Source organism: Jaculus jaculus, chromosome 2 (assembly GCF_020740685.1).
Source record: "Jaculus jaculus isolate mJacJac1 chromosome 2, mJacJac1.mat.Y.cur, whole genome shotgun sequence".
NCBI classification, from domain to species: Eukaryota; Metazoa; Chordata; class Mammalia; order Rodentia; family Dipodidae; genus Jaculus; species Jaculus jaculus.
This window is the reverse complement of record NC_059103.1, coordinates 69863852-69882505: the sequence shown is the minus strand read 5'-3', so window position 1 is coordinate 69882505 and position 18654 is coordinate 69863852. Positions and strand designations below refer to the sequence as shown.

General features: G+C 44.3%; 1 pseudogene; it reads left to right on the top strand.

Annotated features, from left to right (window-relative positions):
• Nucleotides 1-572: 572 nt before the first annotated feature.
• Nucleotides 573-1122, top strand: LOC101598018 (annotated as a pseudogene).
• The last annotated feature ends 17532 nt before the right edge of the window (nucleotides 1123-18654 follow it).

Below are 18654 nucleotides of genomic sequence, written 5' to 3'. Positions count from 1 at the left end.
GCATAAGGGCTGGCTGCAATCTGCTGCCCATGCCCAGAGATTTTGATCAAGCTTCAATTTAAAAGAATTCCACAGGCTGGAGAGATGGCTTAGTGGTTAATGTGCTTGGCTGCAAAACCTAAGGATCAAGGTTCAATTCTCCAGGTTCCACGTAAGCCAGATGCACAAGGTGGTACATGCATCTGGAGTTTGTTTGCAGTGGTTAGAGGTCCTGGCATGCCCATTCTCTCTCTCTCTCTCTTTCTCCCTCTCTCTCTCTCTCTCTCTCTCTCTCTCTCTCTCTCTCTCTCTCTCTGTGTGTGTGTGTGTGTGTGTGTGTGTGTGTCTGTCTGTCTGTCTGTCTGTCTGTCTGTGCCTGTCTCCAAATGGCATGCCTGAGGACCCAACCCATGTCTGTGTTTTGCTTCAACAGTGTTTGGACCAAACAGACCCAGACTTACTCCTGTTTGGTTTTTCCACGATTTCCAACTGCTTTCCAGTCTCTCCAGTCACCACCTCTGGGACCATCTCCTCACAGTCGGGGCCTACTAGGACCATCCAGAACCTTCTAATTCCTTATTGCCATACCAGCCATGACCTCCAAGATTCATCAAAATTATTCCACTTAGGTGGAGACTGCCATGAACTAGCTGGTCAGTTTGCACCTGTGGGCCTCCTACACCTACCTCTCTCTGGGCTATTTCAACAGGGAAGATGTGGCTGGGCCAGGCATGGGCCACTTCTGAGAGTTGGCTAAGGAGAAGCATGAGGGAGCAGAGTGTCTACTCAAGATGCAAAACCAGCGCTGTGGCCAGGCACTCTTCCAGAATAGGAAGAAGCCTTCTCAAGATGAGTGGGTAAAAATTTAGGAGGCCACGGAAGCCACCTTGGCACTGGAGAAGAACCTGAACCAGGCTGTTTTTAATCTTCATGCTCTGGGTTCTACCCACACAGACCCAGATCTTGGTGACTTCCTGGAGCACCACTTCTGGAATGAGGAGGCAAAGCTCACCAAGAAGACCACCTGGCCAATCTGTTCAGACTGGCGAGCCCTCAGCCAAATCTGGGTTTCTCTTCCAGTGGCTCACCCTGAAGCATGACTACTGCACAGCCTTCCAGGGACTCCTGCGCTGCCTTAACTAACCTTAGGACCTTCCCCACCCCAGCCTCTCCAGCCACTAGGCAGCTTTGTAATGCCCAGATCTCCTCCCAAGCCTTGGACCAAATGAAATAAAAGTCTTGTGCAGAAACAAAGAAAGAAAGAAAGAAAGAAAGAAAGAAAGAAAGAAAGAAAGAAAGAAAGAAAGAAAGAAAGAAAGAAAGAAAGAAAGAAAGAAAGAAAGAAAGAAAGAAAGGAGGGAGAAAAGAAAGAGAAAGAAAATGGACTGACATGCTTGGTGGTAGATTTAGAACTAAGAGATTTTAAAGTTGGAAAAGTTCAGGGAAGTTTAAAGTTACAGGCATAAAAACAGGTTTAAGGTCACTGAAGCTGCTGTTGTCAAGCAGATTACCACCATTCAAGTTTACATTGAAACAATGGAAAGATGCCTGAGGGGATTCCAGCCAGGAAAGACTGAATGGTAGAAATACAAACTCTTTGAAAGGAAGGAACATGCTCTTCAAGGTCATGATTTATTTCTACCCTGAATATCAATATGGCTGTATGGCTACATAGCTGGTATTGATTTGGGGAGCATGAAAAATGCATGGAAGTGGGTCATGAAGTGTACACAATTCCAGGAGCCACTGCTGAGATGCAGCATATGAAGTAGGGTATAATGTTCCTTATTGGAAGCCAATGAGGCCATTGTAAGATAGAATATGGTTTTGAGTGGAGACCCAAAGATGTTTTGGATATACAAGAACTATGCAAGGGCTATCATGGAGAACTGTTGGTTTGGGATGTAAGTTTCCCTGAATGCTCAGCCCAGCTGGAGAAATGGAAACTAAAAATGCAGACTGTCACCACAAGTTATGAATGTTGGATTTGATCTACCTGATGCTTATTGAGTTAGCACTGGTCCAGTCTGTCCTGGTCATGTCTTATAGCAATAGAAATGTTTACTCTGTGCCATTATGTATTGGAAGTATGTAATTTGTTTTGATTTTACAGGACTTATAGATAAGGGACAGTCCTGAATCTCAGATGAGACTTAGGACTTTGGAACAATCTTAAAGTTGACCTTTGAAGCTGGGCTAAATGCAATTTACATTATGGCATGGTTATCAGTCTATGGGGGCAGGGGCAGAATGTGGTGGTTTGAATGTGAATGTGTGTCTCCCATAGATTCAGGTGTTTTATTGAGCTTGTAATATGGATCTCCAGCTGCCTGGCTGGAGGTGGTGTCATTGGGGGCAGATCTAAATTCCAGTCAAAGGTATAAGAGAGGAGTATGAGCTCTAGGGTCCTGTTTGCAGTCAGTTTGTGTTTGCTGCTTTCAGTCATTGCTGGTTGTTTCATTGTTTCTGTTTGCTTGAATGTATGGAAGTATCCTCTTCCACTATTGAGAGAACTTCCCCCAGGTCTATAACTTGAAATAAACCCTTTCATCCCATAATCTGTGTCTGGTTTGGATGTCCATTCCAGCAGCATGAAGCTGTCTACAATACAACCCCATAGTCCAACATCTCTGAACTATGAACCCGTAAAACCAAAAAAACACCACAAAATAGCACAGAGTAAACATTCATGCTGCAAATGATGCAGATGACACTGGGCATAGCAAGAAAAGATTGAACCAATATAGGATCTAAAATAAACAGGGTAAACATCAAATTCTGTAACACCAAGTCAACATCTGTAAAGAGTGACAAAGTTTCCAAGATTTCAATTCTGCCCCTCCAGCTGAGCTGCCCAAAGCCCAGGGAAACTCCATCCTGAGCCAACAGTTCTCCTTGGCAGCTGCCTCATAGTCCTGGAATCTTAAAAAAATCCTGGACTTGGGTCTCCACTATAACCCATGGTTCATCCATATGGCTTCATTGACTCTCCATGGGACCCCAACGCCCTACCTCACATTGCCCAGTGGCCATTTCCAAAAACCAAACTGCATTCCAAATCCAGTGACCTTCTCTTTCCTGCATTAATTATACTCCCAGCATCAGGTACTGTACCAAATTTGTTAATCCAGGGAGGAAGGAATAAAGCTGACTTTGAAGAAAACAGAAAAATTCCTTCAGCATTCTGGCCCCTACTTTCAAAAGTGAGTATTCTTCTTGCAATCCCAATGCAGAACAGCTGGCCAAACCTCAATATGGTAATTTCTCAAACAAATAACCTACCTTCATCCTCCTTCAACTTAAACCCATCTTTCCAACTAGCCACTCTTCTACTCTGATTTATTTCCCCATACTTTGCCATCCATGACATAATATTGACATACCCTATATTGTGCAGGTAAAAACAGTTGCTGTAAGGTCAAAAAAGCAATGGTCACTTTTATGTCTGGAAGACAGTGTGCCTCCCCATCCTCTGGGAATGTGCCCTCCTCCATGGTATTCCTTAAGCATTGGAGGGCATGATAGAAATGTTTCATTTAATGCTGATCACTCAATAGTTATTCTCAGTACTTTGATGACTTTTCAGTCTCCCTGTAGTAACTGCCAACTTCAAAAAATAAAAGCTTCTTTGACCAAAGATGAGAATCACACCAATCTATGGGCACAAACATAAATATTTAGAGGGCAATTTGATGGACACAAAATATCCATTTAGCTAAAGAAATAGTAGTAGCTTCCTACCTAGGACCTAAGACCATCCCAGAAACATGGCTTTCAATAGCAGGCATGAATTCCCTCCTGTAGAGCAGGCCTCAAATCCAATCAGAGAGCAGCTGGTTACCTCTATAATAGTCATGCCACTATTGCTTGGATTGTTGGTTATGTAGCTTTCAGGGTCCACATCTGGGTAGGGCTATTGATGATCTTTCTCTTCCAGCAGCCTGCACAATAGTTTTCAGTACTGTGACAGCTAGGGAGGAAGCTTCCAGATCAGTTCCATCTTGACATTTCAATGTCCTGCAACTAAAGCATGTGGTATCTTTAGCAATAGGGTTTTACCATCTAGTTCTGGTGATGGATCATAATCCTTAAAGATCAGTGTGATTCTTGCTATTTGAGGCCTATTTGGTTTGTGTGACTTTGTCAAGACTATGTAGAAAGGAAAAAAACAAAAGGAGCTGGGTTGTCTGTCTCCCATGGCTTTTATCATTTGGAACAACTGCTGTCCTTAGCATATATGCTTCCCAGTACTTCAAAATCCCAATCCAGGACCAGTTATTCTAGGAAACCTTCTACAAACACCACCTATCCAAAGGATAGATAGATAGATAGTTAACTCAATTCTCCATCTTCAAAAATCTGATCTCTACAAATAGGCTATAAGGACCACATCAATCTATCAAATCTCATTTCTATTTGACTGCTCTCTGCTACCTCCAGGCTTTATTTAGTTGATGCTCTATGTGCATGCGTTCTGTCCAAGATTTATGGGATGTTGCAGTGAGTTTCACACTGCTTGGATAAACATCCAAACTAGACACTGTTTAAAGGAGGAAGAGATTTGCTTTAAACTTACAGATCTAGGTGGGGGAGCTCCATCAGTGATGGAGTACATTCTTTTTTTTTTTTTTTTTTCAGTATATTCTTCATCCTCACTGTAAGCAGTGGACGTTCAAGACAATCTGCTGGATGAACTGAAAAGTGGGTGACACCATTTGAATGCACCCTCAAAAGTTGTGTTGAAATCTAATTGTCATGGCAATCATCTTAAGAGGCTTGACTTTGAAGGATGGTTAGGCTATGATTATTCTACCTCATCAATGAATAAGTGCTGTCAGCTCAGGAATGGTTTCCTGACAAAAAGAAGAGTTAAGCCTAATTTCCTTTCTATGTCTCATATACTTATTTGACTTTCGACTTCTTTCATGGGATTATACAGTATGAGAACTCTTTTTTGTTGTTGTTCATTTTTATTTATTTGAGAGAGAGAGAGAGAAAGAGAGAGAGAGAGAGAGAGAGAGAGAGAGAGAGAGAGAGAGAGAGAATGGGTGCACCAGGGCTTCCAGCCACTGAAAACGAACTCCAGATGTGAGTGCCCCCTTGTGCATCTGGCTAATGTGGGTCCTGGGGAATCAAGCCTTGAACCAGGGTCCTTAGGTTTCACAGGCAAGCGTTTAACCACTAAGCCATCTCTCCAGCCCCAGTATGAGAACTCTTATCAGATTCTGTGCCATGTTTTTGAACTTCTCAGCCTTCAAGACCATGATAACCACTCATTGTCAGTTATCCAATTGTGTTGCAGTAGCACAACACAGAGTAGTCATCCAGGACTCATTTGAAAAGTAGGAGAGAGGACTTTTTCTATATTCTTAACAAAATACAAGAACTCTAAGGCATAATTTGCCAATTGTTTTCTCACTTAAACTTTCTGAGGTCACTGAAGAGCAGGGGAAAGATTGTGAACTTGAAAGTCACTAGAACATCTGGTGTGATGAACTCATAAAGCAGCAGGAAGTTAGCTGTGAAAACAGATCTTAAATAGCAGTGAAGAAAGTGCTATAGTGATAACTATAACTAGGCCTTAAGAACCAGAGGTAATTTCAGTGAAGAATTGTGATTATAGTTGCCTTGGAGATTGAAGAGGCGTTTTTATCAAAAGAGAAGATAAAGATGGGAATTCCCAACATATATAACATAATGTGCAAAAGCATGGAGGAGTGAAAGTGCTGGGCAGACTGGAGAACTTCTAGATGGTCTGTGTGACCTAGGCTTAAGAGGAATAAGTAAGTACAATTAATTGTACTCTCAGGTTCAAAAATCCTAGTCCTGGAGATGTATAGCACAATGGTAGACTGTGTACAAGGCCTTGGTTCAATTCCAACAAACCCAGTTCTCCAACTTAATAGCTATATAACTTTGAGCAACAAATTATTTTCTTTTGGGGGATTCTTGTGTTTCTTATTATTATTATTATTAATTTTTGTTGGTGGTGGTTGTTTGAGATAGGTTCTCATCTAGCCACAAGCTGGCCTGGAATTCACTATGTAGTCTCAGGCTGGCTTCAAACTCATGATAATTCTCCTACCTCTGCCTCCCAAGTGCTGGGACTAAAGGCATGTGTCACCATGCCAAGCTTGGAATAGTTGTCTGTAAAATGCAGGTACTACTTAACATGGTTTGTTGGAACCTTACTGTGACAGGGTACATGTATCTATTACTTTCTCCATGCTGGGACAAAATACCCAACCAAAAGCAGCCTATGGAAGGATAGGGCTTATTTTTGGCTTACAGTTTCAAGGGAAAGTCCATTATGGCAGGGAAAAAGTGACAGGAACAGAAAGCCAGAGTTATATTGTCACATCAGCAGGAGGAAGTACAGAAAGAGAGAACAGGAAGTAATGCTGGGTCATAAACCCTCAAGACTTGGTCCCAGTGGCACACTTCCTCCAGCAAGGCTCCACCTCCTAAAGGTTCCACAACCTTTCTAAACAGCACCACCAGCTGGGGATTAGGTATCCAAACACATGAGACTGTGGGGGACATTGTACATTCAAACCGCCACATGAAAACACATCCCAAATAAACGTCAGTTATTCCCCTAACCATATCCTTTATATAACATATTATGTGATTTATAGCACCATGTCAAGATCCCTGGTAGATAGCACAGCATGGTACAAGATGTGTGATTATGGGGCTGAGGCGATGGCTCAGAGGATAACAGCACTTGCTGAGCTTGATCCCCAACACCCCTGTAAAATATCCAGACATGGCTGTGCATCCCTGTGACCCAACACTGAGGAGGACAGACACAGGAGGCTTGCTGGGGATCTCTGGTCAGAACAACAGCATGAGCTTTAGGTTCAGTAAGAGACTATCTCAGGAACATAAGACAGAAGAGCAACAGGGGATATACCAGGTGCATGCATCTGTACACATACATGCATATACCACCACATGAACATATGTTCACATATCACAGAAAGAGAAAGAGAAAAAAATTGGTGGCCAGGCATAGTGGCACACACTTTAAGTCACAGCACTCAGGAGGCAGAGGTAGGAGGATTGCTGTGAGTTTGAGGTCAGGCTGGGACTACGGTGTGAATTTCAGGTCAGCCTGGGCTTGAGTGTGACCCTGCCTCAAAAACAACTACAAGGGCTAGAGAGATGGCTTAGCGGTTAAGCGCTTGCCTGGGAAGCCTAAGGACCCCGGTTCGAGGCTCGGTTCCCCAGGTCCCACGTTAGCCAGATGCACAAGGGGGCGCACGTGTCTGGAGTTCATTTGCAGAGGCTGGAAGCCCTGGCGCGCCCATTCTCTCTCTCCCTCTATCTGTCTTTCTCTCTGTGTCTGTCACTCTCAAATAAATAAATAAATAAATTTAAAAAAAAAAACAACTACAAAAGATTTGAGGTTATAAAAATTAATGTCCTGGCATGCTATTCATGACTACTACTAAATTCTTTGCCCTCTACTGCCAAGGTAGTTTCTATGAGAAACTGGACTGGATTAAAGAGTAGCTTCAATAACTTAAAAAGGAAATAGGTTGGGGACACTGTTCTCTTCTACTTTTTCCAAAGGGCACTTGGATGGGCCATAGAGAACCAAGTAGCTTACTCATCTGTGGATGGTATCAGACTTCAAACTGATAGAGAACTTACAGCAGAGGAGGTTGGCCTCAGCCCAGGTCTTACTGAGATGGAAGAATTTATAGCAGAGCCTTTGGATTCCACCCAGAACAGGGGACATGGGGCAGCTCCAGCAGGGCTGGGGGCAGGAAGGAAACAGGGCAAGAGGAAGGTGTGTAGGGCTGGATTAGTTTCCATGACTTGTTGCATTTACAAAAATCTGTGAATGTGTTGTGCACATGTGCGTGGTGTGTGTGTGTTCCTGTGTGTGAATGCAGGTGTGTCTGTCCCACAGTATGCATGTAGATATTAGAGGACAACCTTGTCCTTACCTTCTACCTTATTTGAGGCAGGGTCTCTCCCTCACCACTGCATTCCTAGACTTGCTGGCACATAAGCATCTGTTTATTCTCCTGTTTCTACCTCCTACGTCAGCTCAGGATCACCGGGGCTCCACATGTGTGCTACTGCATCCAGGTTCATGTGGGTTTCAGGGACCTGAACGCTGGCCATCACATGGTGTCACAGGTGCTTCACCCACTGAGCCGTCTCTCCAGCCCCATGCCCATTACGATGACTGCAATGCCATGCATGAGGTCCAAGAATACTACACACCTAAAATTTTCAAAATAATAAAAGTAATATGTGCTTATCACTTTTGGAAATTCATAATTTTTACAGTTTCCCTCATGTCATGTTTGTATGCAGCAACAGTTTGTAATGTAGATTTTTGGTAGAGTCTCTCTGTATAGCACAAGCTGTACTTGAACTCACACTCCTTCTGCTCCAGCCTCCCAAGTGCTGCAATTACAAGCATGCATCACCCTGTTCTGTTTTCTAAATTAATTTAAAGCTGTAACTGATTTATCTGCTTGTTTTTTTGGTGTGTGTATATGCACATGTTTGTGTGTGTGTGAATTCAGGTGCATGTGTGGAGGTCAGAAAAAACTTTCAGGTCAATCTTCGCCTTCCATCTCATTTGAGGTAAGGTCTCTTGTCCACAGCTCCATTCACAAGCTTCCAGGAAATATTCTTGTCTCCACCTCCCATGTAAGTCCACCAGCATTAAAGAAGCCCACCATCACATCAGGCTTTTGCACTGGTCCAGGGATACCAACTCAGGTACTTAGAGTTGGGCAACAAGCGCTTTATCTGCTGGCCATCTTTCCAGTTCCAGTGCACAGATTTTTTAAAAATATTTTATTTATCTATCTGATAGAGAGAAAAAGACAGAGAGAGAGAGAGAAAGAGAGAGAGAGAATGTGTGCACCAGGGCCTCCAGCCATTGCAAACAAACTCCAGATGAATGCATTCCCTTGTACATCTGGCTTATGTGGGTCTTGGAGAATCAAACTGGGATCCTTGGGCTTTGTAGTCAAATGCCTTAACCGATAAGCCATTAATGTAACTTGTGATTATATTGTACTATATAAGTCAAACAGTGTTCTTCTAAAAAAATCAAACAAACAAAAAAAAAGTATAAGTATTTTACCATGCCATGAGGCATTTTTGTAAATACTGTTTTAAATGGCTCTGGAGCACTCTCCTGAGTGGCCTACCTAGACTTTCTTTAATCATCCTCTTCTTTCTGGATAGTTAGATTGCTTTCCTGTTTAAAAAAAAAATTACAACTAATGCTGAGGTGAGCGGTTTTGTACATAAGGCTTTCTCAGCAGTTCTGATGATTTTCTAAGGAGATGTTTTGAAGGCTTTGACACAATTTTCTAAATTGCCTTGTGAAAACGATCTATCCTCCCATGGGCATGTCTAAAGGACACATCTCTCCCTACCATAGCTAACCCTGAGTGCCATCACTTCCATGGAAACCTTCGCAAATTTTATACGCAAGAAATGGCATCTGGCTTCAATCACAATTCTTGGCTCCCTGGCAAGGCTGTGCATTTTCCCATGTCTTTAACAACCTAGAGCCAAGTCTATAGCTTTCACCCACCACACTACTGGGGTTAAGGATTTTTTTTTTTTTTTTTTTTTTTTTTGCTAAGTGTAAAAAGGAGCACATTAAAGACTAAATGTGCTGGGGCTGGAGAGATGGCTTAGTGGTTAAGGCATTTGCCTGCCAAGCCAAAGAACCTAGGTTCGATTCCACAAGACCCATGGAAGCCATATGCACAAGGGGGTGCACACATCTGGAGTTCATTTGCAGTGGCTGGAGGCCCTGAAGCTCCCATTCTCTTTCTCTGTCCTTCTGTCTCCCTATGTCTGACTCTGTCTCTCTCAAATAAATAAATAAAAAGAAGTTTTAAAAAAATAAACTAAGCTGGGCATGGTAGCACATGTCTTCCAGCACTCTGGAGACAGAAGTAGGAGGATCAGGATCACTATGGGTTCAAGGCCAGCCTGAGGCTACATAGTGAAATCCAGCTCAGCATGGGCTACAGTGAGGCCCTACCTCAAAAAAAAAAAAAAAGTGTTGCCATTCTCAAACACACAGCCAAACCTTCACGGACACATCACTCAGCTTGACTCCAGTCAATTTCCTGTTTCTCATTTGATCATAGCTGGGCAGTGACTTCTTAGAGCCCCACACCCCAACTTCCACATGACCCATGAATTCCTGCTCAGGGGTGTTCTCTCTGGTCATCCTATCTCTTTTGTCATCATTTCTCTTCGTCCACAGCCTTGGCACACACAGGGTGTGCAGTGCCTCACTCTGAGTGAATGCAAGCATGGGGAGGTAGATTCAAACAGCACTGAAGACAAGTTGCCCAGTCCTGGTTTCCAGGTTGCTTAGTGTTTGAGTCAATAAAGTTCTCTCAAGTCTTGGCTTCTATCCAAGCCTCTTACAGGATGTTTTTCTTGGAAACCATGACTCAAGATGGCTGAGAGGAGAATAAGAGAGCAGAGAGCCTTCAAGCGACTAGATTGGGAGACCTCCCCAAGCACATGCAGTGGGCAGTGGTGACATTTGTCAGGAAGGGACTGGGAAGATTGGTCTTAGCCCAGGCTCAGTCTGACTTGCTATGTGTCAATAGCAGATCTCTTTCCTTCTCAGCTTTCAAACAACAGTGACCTACATTCCCTTTGGAATCTACCCAACATGCCAGTACAGCATCTGGTTGAGCTCATGGAATCAAGTCATGGACAACATTCATGGGGCATTTATGATGTACCCAGGACACACAAAGAGACTGAGGCTTCAACATGGTAAATAAATTGCCCATAGTCAGGGGCTGGAGAGATGGCTTAGTAGTTAAAGCACTTGCCTGCAAAGCCTAAGGACCTAGGTTTGACTCCCCAGAACCCACATAAATTAGATACATATGGTGGTGCATGCGTCTAGAGTTCATTTGTAATGGCTTTAGAGGCCCTGTTGTGTCCATTCTCTCTCTTCCTCTCTCTTCCTCTCTCCAAAATAAATAAATGTTTAAAAATTGCCCATAGTCATTCTATAAGAAAGTGGCAGAGACTTCCAATGTCTTCATTTTGTCCAAGCAAGTCCATGACTTTATTGAATTATAATGGTAATATTGCTTCACTGCTTCCTCATGGGAGATCAACAGGAAAGAACATGGCTAATGCTCACAGTTCCTGCACAACCCACATAGCAGACACCTTCTACTTTGCTCCAGTTGATTCCACTCCTGCCATTCTCAAACACACAGCCAAACCTTCACGGACACATCACTCAGCTTGACTCCAGTCAATTTCCTGTTTCTCATTTGATCATAGCTGGGCAGTGACTTCTCAGAGCCCCACACCCCAACTTCCACATGACCCATGAATTCCTGCTCAGGGGTGTTCTCTCTGGTCATCCTATCTCTTTTGTCATCATTTCTCTTCGTCCACAGCCTTGGTACACACAGGGTGTGCAGTGCCTCAATCTGAGTGAATGCAAGCATGGGGAGGTAGATTCAAACAGCACTGAAGACAGGTTGCCCAGTCCTGGTTTCCAGGTTGCTTTGTACAGCCATTGTGTGATGGGTACCATCAGCATGCCCTGGAAGCTCACTGGTGGTAAAGGCTCTCAGACACACCCCAACGCATGCATGCATAAAGAGCATTTTAATAACTTTCCCAGGGTGGTTCCATTGTTAAAATCAAATGGAAAGATGCAGTCTGTACAATTTTTTTCCCTTCTCTTCCTTCCTTTCCCTTTTTCCTCCCTTTCTTCCCCTTCCCTTCCTTCCCTCACCGAATAGGGCCTGGTGAACAGGAATTCATAATTAATAACTGAAGGGTGATAAGTGGGAAGAGGAGAAGGGAAATGTCCTTCATCCTAAAGCCTGGTGGATACTTCAAAGGAAGCTCCCTTCCCTGGGTGGAAAACAAACTCCCCAAACTATTTCTATCCTGTGTCACTACATCCAGTCCCTTTACTTTTTGCCACTGATTCTGGATACCTGGAGTGAAATGTACCAGAAAATGGGGCTGCAACAGGTCACTGCTCAAGTGCTGTCCTTCCACCAGATAGGCAAAGGCCTCTAATTGAAAGAGCTTGGGAGGCAAAAGGAGTGCTGGCTGGAACTGGGAAGAATGAATTCCAACCTGATGCCATTCCTCCATCTCCTTTCACCTCTGAAGTTTAGAAACTGCAGGTAGAAGGGCTTTCAACCTGGTTCCAACCAGCCTTTGCTAGCTTGTCACTCTGTGCAGGTACGCCCATGTCTTTACACTTTGAATTAGGATGGTAATATCACAAAGAGAACCAGCCCTTATTGATCATTCCCAGGCATAATTGTGTTAAGTGAAATTTTATCTATCTATCTATTTATCTATCTATCTATTCATTAAATTTCACATATCCCACACAAACTACCAAGTAAGGGTAGGATTGTGAAATAGCGCCATTACTGCTACTTTACAAAGAAATGACAACAGAGAGGTTGACTAAAGGCCACACAGCTCCCAAGGGATATAGTTTAGGATTGTAAAACCAGGCTGTCTGGTTCTCAAATCTCTGCTACATTTAAATCCATTTACTTTGGCTTTAATCTCAATGGCTAGATCCTTCATTCACTCAAAAAATACTATGAGGGCACTAGCTTGTACTCAGGCAGCTGGCTCCATGCTATAGATAATGTGGCAAACTACATAGATATGTCTTCTGGCTTCATATATCTTGCAGCCTATGGAGGCCAAGATCAAGCATAATGAGCAAGAAGCATGTCATTAATGTGTAACTTGTGGACATGTGTCTTGCAGGCAACAAATTATCTTGGAGACTGGTCATTTGTTTGCCCTTCTCTTGGAAACAATGCATAGCTGCCCCAACCCTGTGGGCAAGGACACCACACATAGCTAGGACAGGGCTCCACAGTCCACTTACTGGAATGGGAAACAGGGTGCTGCTCCAGAAGCACCTAAGCATGGCACACAAGCAGACTTGAAGACCCAAGAGGCTTCCCAGAGGGAAACGAAGTCTCAGCAGAGCTCTAGGTGATGAGTCAGAGAAAGAGTGCTCTCAGTGGAGGACGTACCATGTACAGAAGTCTGGAGGGAGGGAGAGGATGGAGCTTGTGGAGAAGTGGAAGTGGCTCTGCCGTGGTAGGAACCTGAGGAGAGGAATCCAAGGTGAGGCTTAAGGAAGGTGAAGAGGAGTACAGGAGAAAAGGGAGGGAAGGCAAAGAGAGAGAGAGGGTAGGCTGCATAAGGAGACACATTTCTCAGGGAGCCAAACTGCACAGTTGTTTACTTCAATCAGCAGCACCCAAGGCTCCCAGGCCTCCCAACTCAGTGGTAGCACTGAGCTTGTTCTGGAAGGAGAACACACCAGAGGAATCCATCCCCCCACTTTAAAAGAATAAATTGTCACCTTCCTACTTAATTTGGCTGCATGCTCCTCTGGCTCCCATCCAGTCGCCCACAGATGCAACACTGCTCTCTGTTGCCTCCTGCCCAGATCAGCCTTGGGACCAAGCCAGGAGAGGAGGGGACAAGGTTTGGGGCCAGTATCAACTGCCTAAGTCCCTTAGTGGGTCCTTGGTATTTCCAGGGGACAGAAGGAAATGCCTTCTGGACCCTATCACCTCATTACTCTCCTGCTGCCTGGCTGGCCCACCAGCAGGCAGTCTTTCTACACAATGAGCAGAGCTCTTCCCAGCTTCAGCTCTGCCTTCCTTTCCGATCTTGGCACTCTGAAGGCCCCCATGATACGGGAAAAGCACCAGACCGTTTCTTCCCTTACAACAGCAATTATCCATTAGGTGTTTATTGTATGACTCCAAGAGGCCAACCTAGAAGAGGTATCCTTACTGTAGCCATTTTATATACCAGAAAGGTTAAATCACTTGCTTCTGGTGGCTAGCAAGTGGCAATACCCAGATTGTGGCATGGCCATGACAGTCCGTAAGACTCCTAAGCAGTATAGCACCACTGGAGGACATCTTTCTCTGTCCTATTTCTCACTTGTAAAATAAACTCAGTTACTGCTCCATATCTGCGGGTTCTCTATCCATGAACTGAAACATTGGTATGATCACAGATCTGTGTGATGCTGGGGATCCAGCACATTCCAGGAAAGCACTCTGTACTCTACCCCTGAGGTGTATACCCTCAGCCCCTGTGTTTACTTGAAACAGGGTCTCACTGAGCTGGTCTTGAAGTACAGATCCTTTTGCCTCAGCCTTCTGAGTGTTCAGATTGCAGGCCAGGATCTTTATCTCATCATTACTACTTTGCAGTCGAGTACAGCAGCTATTTCTATTGTGCTGTGTATTATAAGTAACTTGAGGTGGGTTCCATAATACAGGAGGATGGGCATCAGTTCTGTGTAGATGCTCTATCACTGCACCTAAGGGACTTCAGCATCTGAGAAATCTGGTTTCTGCAGGGGTGCTAAAACCAACCTCCTGCAGATGCTAAGGGATAGCAGTATATTAAACACCAAATTTAACAATGATGCAATTAAGCAAATGGATCAGCATTTCCTAGGTGCCTATATGGTTTGAAGTGTGCATCCTCAAGTTGTTCACCTTGAGGAGCACACATCTGGGCATTAGTCATCATGCTAAGGAGTATGTGTAGAACGCCCTGAGACTATAGAGAAGGGTGGCAATGCAGAGTGTCTGAGGCACACTCCAGGGCCTGGTCTACTCCAAGAGTGAGGACATTCCATTGCTAGAGCCTCTGTGTTCCAGTTTGGAGCTTTACCTTGAAGTTAGACAATCCTGGATGGGAACTCTGCTCCCGCAGCCTCGGTTTGCTCTGCAAAATGGGCACTGTGATAGTACCTGCTTCCTAGGGAAGAGTCTCCAGGCATACAGAGAATCTACGGAGATGTTATATAGTATTGTAGCCGAAACAGTCTGGACCCCAGAACCTTTCCAGGGACAAGAATGCAATGCCAAGTATTTGGAAGGGACAGAAAGACCCTGCAAAACTTGAAGAATTTCCCAGCTGTTCCCCCAAAACCCTGAAGAATCAAGTTTTGAGTTTCAGAACACTTTGCTATAATGTCCTTTGCCCTGGGGAGCTCTTGGGCTCAGGAGTTGGGGGAAGGAAACTTGTGATGGAGAAGAATCACAACAGCAGATATCTGTGTTGTTCTCCCAGTCTCCAAACACTTCACACATGGACCTGTCACTGTGATCGAAGGCAAATTCACACGAGCTGGAACGGGACGGGACTCACGGGGCTCTACCCTTACCACAGGAGCTATTTATTGGTGGTTGCTGATTGCTGGAGGGAGGAGAGTCATATTCGTCAGAGGTGAAGCCACTATAGTATTAAGTTGCCTCTGTGCCCATAAACAATCCCTTATCCATGTCCATGCAAACAGCACTAATTAAACTCAGTGGGTCATAAAAAAAAGACATGAAAGTAGGAAAAGAAGTAGGTGGAAAGAAAGGGTTTAGTGGAAATGGGAGAGGGACATGAGAGGGTAGTGGGGTATGAATATGATCAAAATGTATTGTACATATGTACAAAGTTGTCAAGAAATTAAATGCATGAAAAAATTTAAAATCTCCCCAGGTGTATTGAGAAGATGTTTACCCCAAGAAAACTCAGGAGTAGGGTGGAGTTGCTCTGAGTACATAGTTTTGCACATTCAGAGATGGAAACATGTTCTGCTTTGCATTGAATGGTTAGGGCATTCAGAAGAGGCTTGAAAACAGACTCACCCTCCATAGGAGAGCATTGAGTATGCACCCACCCTCATGGTCTTCAAGGACCCTCAGAACACCTAATCAGCCCTCCTTACTCACTCATCAGTACGCACACTCATGCATGCTCACACACGCTCTGGGTTGCAGTCACATGCTGAGAGGATCTGTCTGCTAAGTTTGGAGTCTGCAGAACAGCAGAAGTGGCCAAGGACCAAGAACAACCTTGGCTGGCCTAGGCTTCCCCAGCCTCTTTCCCCTGCTGTAGTATGGAAAGATCTGGTAGATGGAGTTCTGTCATCTGTTGAAAATCTGAAGATTGGACAAGGCTTTCCTCATTAGAGAAGTAGGGTAATTGCACAAGCTGAAGCAGGCTGCCCTCTATCAGGCAGGCTATCTGAGCTAGGAGTCACAGAGAGATCCCCTTCTGGTGTGACCTTCAAGTCCTGAGTCCCTCAAGGTTCATATAGGTTTAAAGGAGGCATCTATAGAAGGGCCATACAATGATCTACAAATGTCATCACTTATGCCCAGCTCTGTTGTGTGGTTTGCTTGTCTTCAGTGTTTATTTATTTATTTTTATTTTTTTAGGCAAGCCCAACAGAGAGAGAGAGAGAGAGATGGTATATTAGGGCTCTAGCTGCTGCAATCAAACTCCAGATGCATGTACCACCTGGTGTGCATGTGAAACCTTTGCACTGTCACCTTGTTTGTATGGCTTATGTGGGACCTGGAGAGTCAAACATGGGTCCTTAGGCTTTAAAGGCATGCATCTTAACCACTAAGCCACCTCTCCAGCCCACTTCAGTGTTTTAAAACCCACTGTCTTTTGATTGAGGTCTCATTGCATTTATGGAGAATTTACATTTCTAAAAACCAGAATATGTCTCTTTTTCATTTTGCATGTCCTTAAGTAAGCCATTTTGTCCATCTAAACCTCAGAATTATTCTTTATCTAATGGGCAATATAGTGTATGTGCCTCCAAGAGATTAAATAAAATAATTTTATACTTTTGCCTATGTATGTGTGCTATACATGCTTGTGTACCTGTGTGCACATGAGTACATGTGTGTGGTAGCCAGAGTACAACCTTGGGTTATCATTCCTCAGGCATGCCGTCTAACTTTTTCTTGAGACAGGGTCTCTCATTGGCCTGGAGCTCACTGATTCAGCTAGACTAGCTAGCTAGCAAGCCCTGGGGATCCACCTCTCTCTGCCTCCCCAGTGCTGAAATTACAGGCTTGTGCCACCAGCCCTGGTATTTACGTGGGTTCTAGGGAGCCAAACTCAAGCTTTCATGCTTGCATGCCAAGCATTTACTGACTGAACCAGCCTGTTTATACTACTTTTTCTTGGATTTATTATTATTGTTGTTGTTGTTGTTATTAAAAGCTTCACATTTATTTAGCTTCCTGGCTCTGTGCTTATGCCATCAACACCTTCATGACAGTTTTTGGCTCCTCAGTAAGGAAAGCTCGCTTGATCCTGTCACAGTCACACTTAGCACACATAGGGCCACCATAGGCCCAGGTGACTACTTTTTTTCTTTTTTCAATGTAACGTCTCACTCTAGCCCGGACTGACATGGAATTTACTATGTAGTCTCAGGGTGGCTTCAAACTCACAGCAATCCTCCCCTACCTTTTTCTCCCTAGTGCTAGGATTAAAGGCATTCACCACCTGACATGTTTGTTTGTTAATTTTTAAAATGTTGTTGTTTTAGACAATCTCTTAAGGATGTTAGGTCCCATAGCACAAACCCCTTGCAGCCGGCCTGGCACACCACATGCTGGCTTTAGTACTTTCCTAACCTTCCTGGTGTACAAGTAAACAATCTAATCAGGGGTTCAGTACAGTCTACTTTTTGTGAGAAGCTATATTGTAGGAAAGCCTGTGATGGTATGTCAGACATTGGGCCATTTTGAGTGCTTAGAATGTTCGGCAGTTTCCTGAAGTCTACACCAGTGGAATCATAATTAGTTATCCAGACCACCACACTTCAAAGGCGGCAGTGCCGTGGTATGTTCTGGCTGTCATTGCTTCAGAAGGGCTGGAAGGACTGAGGGTTTTTGGAAGCTCTAAACATTGGATTTTTTGAGACAGGATCTCACCATATAGCCCTGGTTGGCTGGAACCTGTGATCCTCCTGCCTTAGACACCCTTTCCCCAGAGATGGATCACACACTTGAGCCCCATGTCCAGCTGTTTGCCTGTGTAGTGTAGATGCTGGCAGGTGTCAGGATCTCACAAGATGGCAGGACACGTGGCTAGTCTTGCCACTGGCTTCGTGCAAGGCTTTCCCCGGCATCAGCCACATCCTCCCCACCCTGCACACCCCCTTTACTTCCTCCAAAGGCTCAGCAAAGTGTTCTGACTCCTTAACTCATGAGGAAAGACAGGAACAGGTCAGTTTGGTTTCTAAGACACTCGTTTTCACTCTGGGATCCCCACTGCTGTGCTTGTGAGGAATAAATTAGCTTGTGCCTATGCAGTAAGATTTGCCTTGCTTGCAGTAGAGTTGAAGATTTTTCAAGGCAAGAGTCAGGCTCAGGTCCAGCCTGCAGTAGGCATGGAACACTAGGTGTCTCAAGACCATTCGTTATATTGGTGCATCTCCCCAATCACGTGTGATTATTTCATAAATGACATGCGCTTATTGCATATTTATAAGTGATGTATTACTGGCATGACAGTGAATATTCATTATCAACTTGATTGGACTTGGAATCACGTAGAAGGCATACCTCTGAGGATGTCTGTGGGAGTGTTTGAGGAGGAAAACCCTCCCCGAATACGGATGACATGGACTGGGATCCCAAACTGAACACAAGGGGGGAAAGAGGAGCCATTTGAACACCAGTATTCACCTCTCTGCTTCTTGACTGTAGCTGCAATGTAGCCAGCTGCCACCTGTTCCTGAATCATAGCTAGAGCTGCTGTCACCACCACATCTTCCCTGCCACAATGGAGCTGTGAGCCAAAATA